Below are 12899 nucleotides of genomic sequence, written 5' to 3'. Positions count from 1 at the left end.
GTTAATGTGGCTGGCAACGTTGAACAGCCTTGCGAGACCCTACTAGGAAGTCAGGGAGCGCGAGAAGGTCGGAGTGACAGAGGTGCTATCCCCCCCCCCCCCCCCCCCTTTAGTACAGCGGACCAGAAGACTTTAAAGGAAGTCGGAGAAGGAAATACATCAAGTGTTGGTTATGTGGATAAAACAAGAAATGCAAAACGTCGGAAATCAGGAGTTAAAGGTGAAATAAGAGGATGCAGTTAGTACGAAGAGAAGAGGAAGCAAATAGTACGAAGAGAAGAGGAAGCAAATAGTACGAAGAGAAGAGGCAGCAAATAGTACGAAGAGAAAAGGCAGCGAGTAAATGATGGAAGGTTTAGCTCGAGTCAGCCATTATGATGCGGCGAAAAGAAATCGAGGCGTTAAGATGGGAAAGAAACCATTTTTTTTTATTACGAGTTTGGCCTGCAATAAGGACATGATGACTCGTTGGAAAGCAGATCATTCAAAGGAAGGAGAGAGGATGTGGTGGTTTCTGGGGGCTCTTACTGTGGCCACAGAGAATAGATCAGGAAGGAATGAGGCCTTCTCTAAGGACAGGAGATGAAGGTTATCAAAAACACAATTGTCGAAAGAAAACAGCGTGGGAGTGGTAATACATACCTGCAAAACATGGCATGGGAGTGGTGACTACAGGGCCTGGAGGCTAGCTGACAATATGAGTTGGAGGATATATCAAAGAAGAGTAAATAAGAAAGGTAAGAGGAGGAGAGAATTGAATGAGTCATACGTATAACATGATGGGTCAATGAAAGGGAGATGGGGATTTAAAACAAAAGTGCTCCATTCACTACCTGAGGGATGACACCAGCAAAGATCAGCTCCATACTAGAAAACGTACGGTGGTGGGAAACGATGAGGAACTTTGATTTAAGGGTCGTATGAATGAGATTAAGACAGACATGATTGGCGTAGTTGAGACTCAAACAGACAAAGTACATTTGAGCTGCACGTTGTTATATTCGTAATGGATATCATACCGTATCAAAGGAAGATTTAGAAGGGTTTCTATCCCCCCCTCTGTTAAGACTGACGACCCATCCCCCAAGAACTGATGATAGGCAGTGAGGGGGTTTTCACACAGTGTTATGCGAAGGAATAGATTGGCTGAGAGAACCATCCCAGTTGACGGGATGATAGATAATGCCTTGAGGAAGCAAGACGTGCCAGATTAGGTTAATGGCGAGGATAACAAGCGTTGCTGTGCGAAGCGGCGGCGTACCTAACAAGGCAGTTGCTTGGAAGTTTAAAAAGACATCATCTCTGGTGATCCACTGAGGGAAAAGCCATCAGCAGTGGGCGAACTGAGATGAGGAGGAGGAGGAGGAGGAGGGTTGGGAGGAAAGTGGGACTGAAGGATGGAGATGAAACGGGAGTCTGAGCCACGCGTTGTGTGGAGGGGGGTCGACGTTCGCGAGTTTACGAGGTGAGGAAATTGATGAAATCGCGAACTAAATCGAGGAGGAGGTTGCTAGAGCAGCGAGTCCTGCCCGGGTGATGGCAGCCGGAGCAAACAGGTTGAGAGCATCAGTGATAACTGGTGAGTGTAAAATCTTGGTCATTATATTGGAGTTAGACGTTCCGAGGTGGTTGGCGACAACGGAGGTCCGTGAGTTACCCAGCAGCGTTGCAGCGAACGAGTTACCCCAGCAGCGTTGTAGAGAACGAGTTACCCCAGCAACGTTGTAGAGAACGAGTTACCCCAGCAACGTTGTAGAGAACGAGTTACCCCAGCAACGTTGCAGCGAACGAGTTACCCAGCAACGGTGCAGCAAACGAGTTACCCAGCAACGTTGCAGCGTACGAGTTCCCCCCCAGCAGCGTTGTAGCGTACGAGTCACGGATCATTACGGTGAAACTGGACCACGATCTTGGGTTGGAATGACGTCAGAGGAAAGAAACATAACTTTTGAGATAATGCGATAACTTAATTATATAGAAATTACGACGAGGTGGAGAAAAAGTATAGAAACATCAAGTAACTGTAAGAAGACACGATTTGAAGGGCTTCCTTTTTCCACAAGATGTTACAAAACCGGCCGGCGGTGTTGGTACGGGTCACAGACGAAAGTGGGGACAAGATTGATGAAGTATTGAGGAGAGAAAGACGTGGCATGAGAGGAACAATAAGAAAAATCACACGCCGGGAAGTTTATGCAATATAGAGAAGTGGAGGAACATGACTCCAACACTCCCACGACGGGACCAGGTTGGTCCACCCTTGGGAAATCAGGGCTGGGAAATGATGTAGACAGATTTACGTAGACTATCAGTAGACAGTCGGGGACGCAGGGGCTCTGAGATGGCAGAGGAGAAAACCACAGATTAAGGAGTTTAGGGCAAAATTTTCACGAAGATTCTGTGGCCACTTCGAGTATCCCCGAGGATATACTGTAGCAGAGAAAGAGAGAGGGGTAGAGTTGGAAGAGGGGATTTATCCCTCCTACCCAGGACACGATGGGTGGATCACAGCAAGGAAACTTGTATTCTACGTCCCGCCGAAATTATATGAGGAACTGGTTCCAGGGTTCCAGGAGAGAACAAGTTATTCCAGCGTCACCTTGATCTGGTGGGAGAGAGAGATCCTGGAAAGCGTTGAGGTCATGAGACGAGATATAACCGAGCTTTTGAAAGGATTTGAAACCGTATAAGACACTCGTCTTACATGGGATCTCTCACTGTAGAGTCAAAGACTGTACAGGAGCAATTGACAGGTCAAATGAGCTGGTTGATAAAAATCGCACTGGATAGAATTCGATGCCATGTTAGAGGTAAGGAGTAGCTAGTTGGCTAGACTCTCCAATAGGCCAGTTTCATCTTTGCAGCTCAGTGACTGGTTAGTCGTGATTTTACCCGTCGCCCCAGCCGTCGTGGGTTCGAGCCCCACTGGTGGAGATTTTGATATGTTCATCGGAGATGCGAGTTGCTTATGTGCCAGTCTTGTTGTGTTATCATTTTACAGGGAATTGATGGACTCTGGTGGAGCAAGAAGGTCCTCTACATGACCGTCCATCTTACTTTGTATTGATCATACATATTTGCCATTTCCCGCGTTAGCGAGGTAGCGTCAAGATCAGAAGACCGAGCCTTAGAGGGAAAATCCTCACTTGGCCCCCTTCTCTGTTCCTTCTTTTGGAAAAGTAAAAACTGGAGGGGAGGATTTCTAGCCCCCCTGCTCCCTTCCCTCCCCTTTTAGTCGCCTTCTACGACACGCAGGGAATACGTGGGAAGTATTCTTTCTCGCCTATCCCCAGGGATAATATACATACATATATAGGTGTTACCGGACTGTAGTTGCTGGTGGCTATACTAGGGTATGTTAAGCCACCTTGGGCAAGACTGTATCATCGTCAGTAGACGGGGAGAAGTACGGTGTTATCAAGGGCCTTCTCGCTCCAGAGGGGGGGAGTCTCCATCATTCCCCTGCTCCCTGAGTGGAGCGCAGCTGCAGGAGCCCCAGTAAAAGGGATCATGCTGTTATATAACACACACACACACACACACACACACACACACACACACACACACACGGGGGAGGGGGAGGGGGGGTTGTAGGTACCGCTAATTAAGGACCTGTACAGGCAACGCCCTTCGAGGGCGCACAAGGAAGAACGGGAGGGCTCAAGACTGCGTCTATAGAGCTAGTGATCCGTGCCCCCCCCGGCAACCCGCGGCGCAAACAAAGGATTTAGCGGGGGAAAATGACCAACGAGAGGCCGTGACAGCGGCCACCGCTTCAGCCCCTCTCCTTTATTCTAACCTTTTACACGCTCTCCTCTCGCGACACCCGCGCCATTGTTCCCCCCCTCTCTCTCTCTCGTACATGAAGACGGCTCTGTGTGCACCCCCCCTGCCGCCGCCGCCGCCGCCGCCGCCGCCGCCGCCGCCACCTGTTGATGCCACTCCTACCGAAGTGCCACCGGCCCAGGCCGACGAAGAACACCTCCTCCCTGTTGGTGCCCGAGGCCGAAGTCCTGACCTCCTTTCCTCTTCCTCCAGCGTCTCCTCCTGTAGTAGCGCCAGCATACACACACACACACACACACACACACACACACACACGCCACTCATGTAGACGTCGAAAATCCCCACCGAATTATCATTCTAGTAATCGGCTTAGGAGGTTAAAGTGAGAGCTGGCGAGGAGAGAGGGCGAGGGAGAGTGGTAGGGAGAGTCAATAATTCAGTGGCGCCAACGAGGCCTTCACCTGACTTCGTCCCCAGCACACAGGCAAGGCGACGCCTCCATCACCTCCCTCCACCACCACCACCACCACCACCACCCCCTTCCTCACACACACACACACACACACACACACACACACACACATATGGCTCAGACGTCGTCCTATAAGAACTTGGCCTTGACTACAGGCCCACAACTTGCAGCCGGTGACGTGTTCCTACCAAGGCAAGATCTTCGTACCAAGAGAGAAGGTGTTCGTCGTCATCATTCCACAGGCGTTCCTCTCTGCTCTCGGTCGTGACCGAAGATCTTCTCGGTCCATTTTCGAATGCTCGGCCAACTCTCGTGTGCCGTTGATCACTCTCTTTTGGCACCGCGTCACTGTGGTACCGTGTCAGTGTGGCACTATGTCACCGTGGCACCGCGTCAGTGTGGTACCGTGTCAGTGTGGCACCATGTCAGTGTGGCACCTTGTCAGTATGCGTGGAGCTCTATAACTATGCCTGGGGGCGCCACACTTGGTGTTCCCGAGTGTGTATGAAAACTGGATGACTTGTAGCTGATACAGACCCGTGCGTCTGTTTACATCCAGTAGCAGACAGAGTGGTTGTAGGTGTAGGAATAGCAGGTGCAACCTCCCTCCTCCTCTGGGTCCACGCTGCCACTTCATGAAGTGAGTTATTAGCGAGATGACCACCAGCTCCTGTGACGGTGGTGAGGGAAGATGGTGTCCTCGTCCTTGTACTCTCCCGTGATGACGTGCTGGAGGAGGGACACCACGTCATTAGGACCATGTGTGCTCACTGTGCTCTTTGGTCGTCTAGACGCTGAGCTACTCCTTGTGTTGTGCGAGAACAAATAAAAGGTTTTCTCATTGGTTTATCCAACACCTGGGAGTGAGTTTTCATCAGCGTTGGCCAGAAGATCAAATCACAATGTTGACCTCCTCCTCCTCCTCCTCCTCCTCCTCTTCCTCCACTAATCATCACCTTTAAAGTCTGAGTGCTGGTTCAGGAGGCAACAAGAGCCAGGACAACACAGAGTGCCCCAGGGACACCCCACCGTGAAGTCTACCCTTGCAAGGATTGCGACACTGCTACACTTCCTGGGGGTGCGGTGTGGCAAGGGCAGTGATATGGTGCAGTGGTGCCTCACTGTTGGTGACGCGTTAGCCCCAGTGGTGAGCACCAGTTACCCAAGTGACGTCTACCACACAGGTACACTCCCAAAGCTGTCGTTTGTACCTTAGCCCTACGTGAGGTGGTTGAAGTCAAACTAGTATAGCTCGGCAGCGTAGTATTTTGGCAGCCTCTCGTAGAAATTTAAACATCTTTAAGGTATTTACTGTCAACCTGGAGACGACGCAGAAGAAACCACTCCCATCTACGGGACCCAGACTACACACTCCAGACTTAACCAAGTCGTGGAAGAAGACTTAAGTTTTTTTTCTTTTTCTTTTTCACTCTTGACGTTGAAGGTTCACACCATCATGGATGTGAACCTGTCGGAGGGAAAGGACAATACTTACTTAATGCAGCAACAAGAGCGGAGAAGACACCACCCCGCGCGCGCACACACACACACACACACACCGATGACCGGGCATTCGTTGCCGTCACGTCCCCTCTATCCTCGGAGGGACTGGACCTGGTAACAAAGCCCTCCCTGGAGGGATGTGACTGCTCAATGATGTTCCAGAATGATGGGATATGACGGAGTATACACACGAGTATACCTCGCTGCACTTGAGTATACCTCATTTGACTCGAGTATACCTCATTGCACTGGAATCTACCTCAAGCTCACTCGACTATACCTCAGTACACTCGAGTCTACACTACATCAGTACTCCTGACTGTATCTCATCGCACTCGACGGTGCACCAATACACTCGAGAATACCCCAGCATCCTTGAGCAGCCCCTTCGTATACTCAAGTATATGCCTCAGTATACTCGAGTTTACTCGAAAATTCCATTACGCTTCTCGTTCCTACATCGCATCACAACGCCTGATTCTCGCTACACCAACCTAGGCAATGTAGACCTCACCCCCCTCCCTCCACACACACACACACACACACACACACACACACACACACACACACACCACTTACTCCGTCTGTGATTTTGAGATATTGTCTTTGTAGTAGAAGTTCCAATTATCTCCGAACTTCACTTGTTATTTACTTTTTTGATTGTACCATAACCATGTCTCTGTCAGACTTCAGAAAGCGTCTGGGTCCTTGACTTGAGTTTCTTGGATGTCGCTGAATCACTCTGGTGGGTATTCACTCCTATTCGGAGGTCAGTGGAAGCGTACAGACCTGATATGGTCCGTGACGAGGTCATATGCCACAGGAACAGCAATACTCTCCTCCTCCAGTCCTAATGAATATAGATGGATGCAGGAGAGTAAAGCAGATCGACGCAGGGCATCACCTGCTCCCACCTCACTCTCGTAACGCTACCTAGCGGTTGGCCTTGGAGGTACTTCATCCTTTGATCTCTCCACTCCTTCTATCTCTCGCCCGGCCCCCCGGAAGAATGGAGGGAGAGAGACATTAGGCTGGAGTGGAGACGTGTGGGTGAGGTGTCTTCGCTCGAAGATACCTTTTGTTTCTCTTGCGGTTGTTCTTACTGATGGACCTGATTTCTCATGCCTTTGAAATAAGGGAAGGAGGATCAAGTACTTGTGTCACTTTGTTTCATGGGATCAAGTCTTGTTATTTAAGGCCTTCCCGTCCAGTGGAGTTGTGGCATCAAGGGTTCTCATTCTACGAAAAAAAAAGAGAGGGACGATACACAGAGGATCTGGAACGCCCCTGAGAGATGTCTGCTGTGGTGAACGAGGATGTTGTCCAAACATCACACCTGCAGACGTGAGGTGCTGGTGGTGACACGGCTGCTGAAAGAAAACAAAATAGAGACATTCCATGCGGAGCCTCTGCAGTGTACCACGTCCGCTGGCATGTGAAGTGCATGGACATATTAGTGTGATCTGAGCCATACATCACGAACTACCTATCATGTGTAGTCACATTACAGGAAATACACATGTTGGATAACAAATACATAGTTTTTGCCGTAGAAGACCACGTGAAACATAAACTCGTTTTATGTTAACAGAGATTAAACAGAATTTGGACTAAACACTGTAATCTATTTACCCTGAAAGCTATGTTGTAGCGATAGTGTGTGAAGTTCAATTATCGTGTCTGATTCGTATATTGGCCACACATTTCACTCCTGTATCCTAAACCATTATCAGAAATAACTCCGCAGTTTAATTCTTTAACAGCAGTTATCAACACTACACATATATATATATATATATATATATATATATATATATATATATATATATATATATATATATATATATATATATATATGTACTTTATGCGTATTGAGTTCTTAGTTTCAACGAGGTTTCTGGTGCAGTCATTCTGTCTAACCAAACGACTTACTCGAGGCATTTAAAGAGTCTGAAATGTATGTCTTGCCCTGCGAACCTGTTGCCCAACGAACCTGTTGCCCAGCGAACCTGTTGCCCAACGAACCTGTTGCCCAGCGAACCTGGCTCATTGTCTGTCCTTCTCCTAAGACATGTTAGTCTTGCTTATCCATCCTCGACATCTTAGGAGACGTACCTGCTGTTTATGCGATACCGAATATTCCTGAAGATATTCTCTTTTTGTTTTTGATACATTTGTGTGAAAGGATTTTCCAAAGTGTGTTGTAAACATGATACTCCACATTACTGCTTTTCATGTCCCGAGCTAAGTGTTCTGCCTCTGGCCTCTTACATGCCTTAGGCCACACCAGTGTACCCATCTCCAGACAGGCTTCTCCTACCTTCCCGCAGTACCCTTCCCAAACACACCACAACAACCCCTACCCCTTCTCCTCCCTTCCCAATGCACCCCATGCAAATGTGCTGTGTCCTCTCCCTTCCCGCTGTACTCCCTCCCTTTCTCCACCACAGCAGCCCTCCCTATTCCCCCTCCCCAACACCAACACCCATTTTCTTTCCCCCCCCCCATCATGATATTCCCTCCCCCCCCCCAAAAAAAAAAAATAAGACAAATCCTTCTTCCACCATCAGTCAGTTCACGTTCACTACGTCACCAGAGAGAGAGAGAGAGAGAGAGAGAGAGAGAGAGAGAGAGAGAGAGAGAGAGAGAGAGCCAAGTTCGACCCTCCTCAACCAAAAAAGAATATTCATCCAGGCGATGTAATGCCATTTTACGGTTGCATCTCATACCGTTTTAGATCACAAGGTCAAAAGTCACTGTTATATATTCTCTCTCTCTCTCTCTCTCTCTCTCTCTCTCTCTCTCTCTCTCTCTCTCTCTCTCTCTCTCTCTCTCTCTCTCTCTCTCTCTCTCTCTCTCCGGCTCCCTGTCCCTCACTAACTGCCCGCTCCTCTTGACTAGGGCAACCCCCCGTGGGCAATAACGCGGTTAACATTAACATTTTGGCCGGGAGTTTTTAACATTCCGAAATAATGTGATCGTTTCCCTCCTAACTGGCTATCATTATCGTTATATGTAAGATGCCGACTTCACTATATATATATATATATATATATATATATATATATATATATATATATATATATATATATAAAGAATACTGTAGTCATAACTTAGTACATATGATAGAATCATATGATATCGTATAGGATACTATAATGTAGTCTAGTGATATCATTTTTATTGCTTTGTAATACTTAAACGCCGTCTCCCGCGTTAGCGAGGTAGCGCAAGGAAACAGACGAGGAATGGCCCAACCCACCCACATACACATGTATATACATAAACGCCCACACACGCACATACACATACATATACATTTCACCATATACATGTATATACATGCACAGACATATACATGTATACACATGTACATATTCATACTTGCTGCCTTCATCCATTCTCGTCGCCACCCCGCCACGCACACACACACACACACACACACACACATGATATCATGTACATAGTATTATAGTTAAGGTTGATATCATATCAAGCATGATATCATAGTCCAGTGATGGTATATCACACAGAATACACGTCGTTATTGAAGGATAAAATGCAAAATATATTTTAACATCAGAGTACCAGAGTGGGCCATGGGTCGTACCCTAACACACAGTACACCATGGCAGTATATAGTAATACTCTAGATATTTCTTTTATCAAAATTTCTGTTCGTTGCAAAATTCAAAACTGCCTCTTTTTTCCCCCACGTCTCGAATATCCGATAGACATTTAAAAATATATATATATATATATTCATGTGTGTTTCAATATCCAGTTTTTCACTTCAAACGTTTGACCGGTAAAATCATTTCTTCCGTCATATATGTATATATATATATATATATATATATATATATATATATATATATATATATATATATATATATATACATATATATATTAATGTAGATAGATAGATAAACGACTGAATTACCTTCCTCAAATTGTTGCGCTGTTTTCCTACACTCACTTGGCAGTTGCGTCTCCTCAGTGGCGAGGATAAGGTAACCGAGCCTCTTGTTGCTATAGGGGGGCCGGTTGCCAGCGGTGTTGCCGCCTTGAGGAAATTCGTGTGTTAACGTGGGGGGGAAAAATACGAGTGATAGAGGAGGGGTGGATTGTGTGGTCCTCACACCCCAACGTCTGGGGTGTATTGATGGTTAGCTGTGTGTTATGTTGTTGAAAGGAGGTATATTTAGAGGTAAAATGATCGACCTTCATACGAATGTGGAGGGTTCGACTTCATTCCATGGGTATCTGCCATAGGCTAGTGAGTGAGTGCTTGTGTGTGTGCATACATAGGAGTAAATACATAGTACATATATATACCAGGTCAAGACCTGGGGCAACACGAGGGTAAAAACCCTCCTCCAGTAACACACAAATTGGAATATAGATGTGGAACTTCCACCACACCAACACACAAGATCCACAAGATAACTTCGCGAAGGTCCTACAAGCCATGGATAGGTGCCTTTATATTGACCAGTGATATTATCTTTGTACGAGGATCTTCTGCCACACCAGCTGTACCAACTCATCTTCTTATTCTACTTCGTTGGAGAGGTCAGGTCTCAGCTTATATGTTAAGTTTGTTTCCAGTCTGATTTCCAGCCGAGTTATGAAAAAAAAAAAAAAAAGTTGGTCTGTAAGCTGTTAAGGGCGAGATATCCTAGCTTCCCTGCGAAGTATGGTGGATTCGTTCTCAGCAAGTCTGCCCTTGCTGTATCCTAGGAGATAAGCCGTGTGTGTCCTTAAACTCCTTCCAAACTATTTGATGGCTGTTCACCACTCTTGGCCGTGGTGTTTGATCATGCGGTAACTAACACCACAGTAATGAGTTATCCGTGTAACAGCCTCTGTTAAATGCCAGTCAACAGGGGAAGAGACGCGTGGAATGGTGACGTCGTAAAAGAGGAGGGAATGACTTGGATGAGGTTACTGGGTATGCGGGAGACGTGTGTGTGTGTGTGTGTGTGTGTGTGTGGATGGTGTCTCAACTCGAAGATGGCCCTGGTGGTCCTCGTCAAGTTGGCGGATTACTTGAGGAAGGGAGGGAGGGTTATTGTGTCCTTTGATCTAAGCACGAGTGTCACCGGGTCACGACCCCTTGGATAAGATGTCTTGACCTTTTTGGACGTCGTGGGCCAAGGGCCGTACCGTCGTGGTCAAGGACCGTCCGTACCGTCGTGCTCGAGGGTCGTACCGTCGTGCTCAAAAGATGTATGACCCGGCGTCGAGGAGGAGTATGTGTGGAGGGCATGTGTGGGCCACCATATATACGATCGCTAGTCAGGTCGCCGTCTGCCGGCCTCCCCAAGACATGGACACCCCACACACACACACGACTTGGCCAGACGAAGCAGTGATGTTAGTTACGTGGGTGGAATCACTCGGTAACTTGAACACAAGAACTTTGGGTTAAGTTCAAGGAGAAACTTGGCTCATGTTAATGTTCACTGTAAAGTTAAGGATAATTTTTTTTTCTCAAAGAGAAAGATAGAGTGAGTAACATGTTCATTGACGAATTCTCTAGCTTAAAGGGAATCATCTGAAATTATGAATTATGTCATTATCCTCACGTCGTAACTGACTTAATAAATGATTGAATTAAATGCGTATATTTTTTTTTTTTTTAGCAAGGTTTCAGCTGTGCTTGGAAGCACCTACTTAAATAGAAGTTATTTTAGTAACAGAGTAGTCAAATAGAATTTAATGGATACAATTTTATCAACATTTCATCTATTCCCTGATGCACTTAGTCAAATAGCAGTATATCAGAGTAAATGAATAAAAACTAAAACACCTTATTAGCAAACTGCATTGACGCAGGCTAACAGGAGTTTGTACCAGTTGTAAATGATGTATTAAATCATAATCATTTTTGTCCAAAGAAGGTCAAATTGGGTCATGAGGCGGAGGCGTCACACTGCTCCGCTCTTGTCAATTTTCTGTGACTTTGTCGCCGTTTTTCTTAAATGTTCATCAGTTTCACGACCCATTGAGCAATACAATATGGGTCGTCATGATCCCTTAAGTTTTCATCAGGTTTCGTAGTCAAAATAAGATCTATACTCGTGAGTGCAATTTTTGCACATGTAAAATATATATAGAAGTTGAATTGATGAATAGTATAGTTAAAGAAAATTTCTATTGCATATTCACTAGAATACAGAGATCTATACTAATTATATATCAACCCTGACTATCGTAAACGTATTTCATTTGTTTTGTTTACAGATCTGCCAGGAGGGTTCATTTACACCAGTCCGAAGAATGCTTCAGGTGACTCTGTCTTGCTTGCTTGTTTCTACTGACGAAAACGAAGTGCCTGACCTCTTTGTTCTACTTGCGTGTGTGTGTGCGTGTGGCAGAGGACGTCAATAAAAATGGAAATTAGGAACTGATGCAAGAAATTGACGCCCAAAAAAAAACCGCTAGTGTGACGGCGCCTTTTTGAGTCGACGTAAACTGTTGGAAACCGTTATAACAACAAACAGGTGAGTTGTAACACTTCGTCACACAAGTTGACAACTGTGAAGTTGAGGAATGATTTAGTGACAGTGACGTAATCTTGAGTCAGATCCCTTACTATCGTTGACGGAAGAGTGTGGGATGGGGGGAATATGTGTAGGATTTCACATACACAGTGGAGCGTTTGAGTGGTTAGTCACATAAACTTTCACTCTACACTGTTCACTAACTTTGACTCTACACTGTTCACTAACTTTGACTCTACACTGTTCACTAACTTTGACTCTACACTGTTCACTAACTTGTTGTTCTACGAATCATTTTCGAGAGAAGTTATTGCTAAACTATTTCTAACTTGTAGTTATTTCTGTCAGCTCTATTATTTTTGTAGTTATCTTTATCAAGGTTATTATTGATATTATAAATAGGTTGATTACCAATTTAGCCACATTCGAAAACTACCCTTGGATATTGAGTGATTTTGTGACGACTATCAGAAAAACGTCTTGTGATAATTAATTTGAGGGAAGAAAATGTTATTCAGTAGAGTCAATGAGAGTTAAAATTTCCAGTAGACATTGATGTGGTCTGCTTGCTCACGGCGACCCCCATTGTGGGAAGGGACTAGTTTGCGCGCGCACAGGTGCTCGATGCG

The 12899-nt window shown here is 46.0% G+C and overlaps 1 long non-coding RNA gene across 2 annotated transcripts in view; it reads left to right on the top strand.

Moving 5' to 3' along the window:
* The window catches only part of LOC139763813 (uncharacterized), a 196176-nt gene extending 183909 nt beyond the window's left edge, over positions 1–12267 (top strand). For both annotated transcript variants that reach the window (XR_011716267.1, XR_011716268.1), the window contains exon 3: positions 12011–12267. This is a non-coding gene — a long non-coding RNA (uncharacterized lncRNA). The remainder of the gene's footprint in view (positions 1–12010) is intronic.
* The last annotated feature ends 632 nt before the right edge of the window (positions 12268–12899 follow it).

Source organism: Panulirus ornatus, chromosome 48 (assembly GCF_036320965.1).
Source record: "Panulirus ornatus isolate Po-2019 chromosome 48, ASM3632096v1, whole genome shotgun sequence".
NCBI classification, from domain to species: domain Eukaryota; kingdom Metazoa; phylum Arthropoda; class Malacostraca; order Decapoda; family Palinuridae; genus Panulirus; species Panulirus ornatus.
The sequence above is the reverse complement of the archived record's forward strand: the minus strand, read 5'-3'. Positions and strand labels throughout refer to the sequence as shown.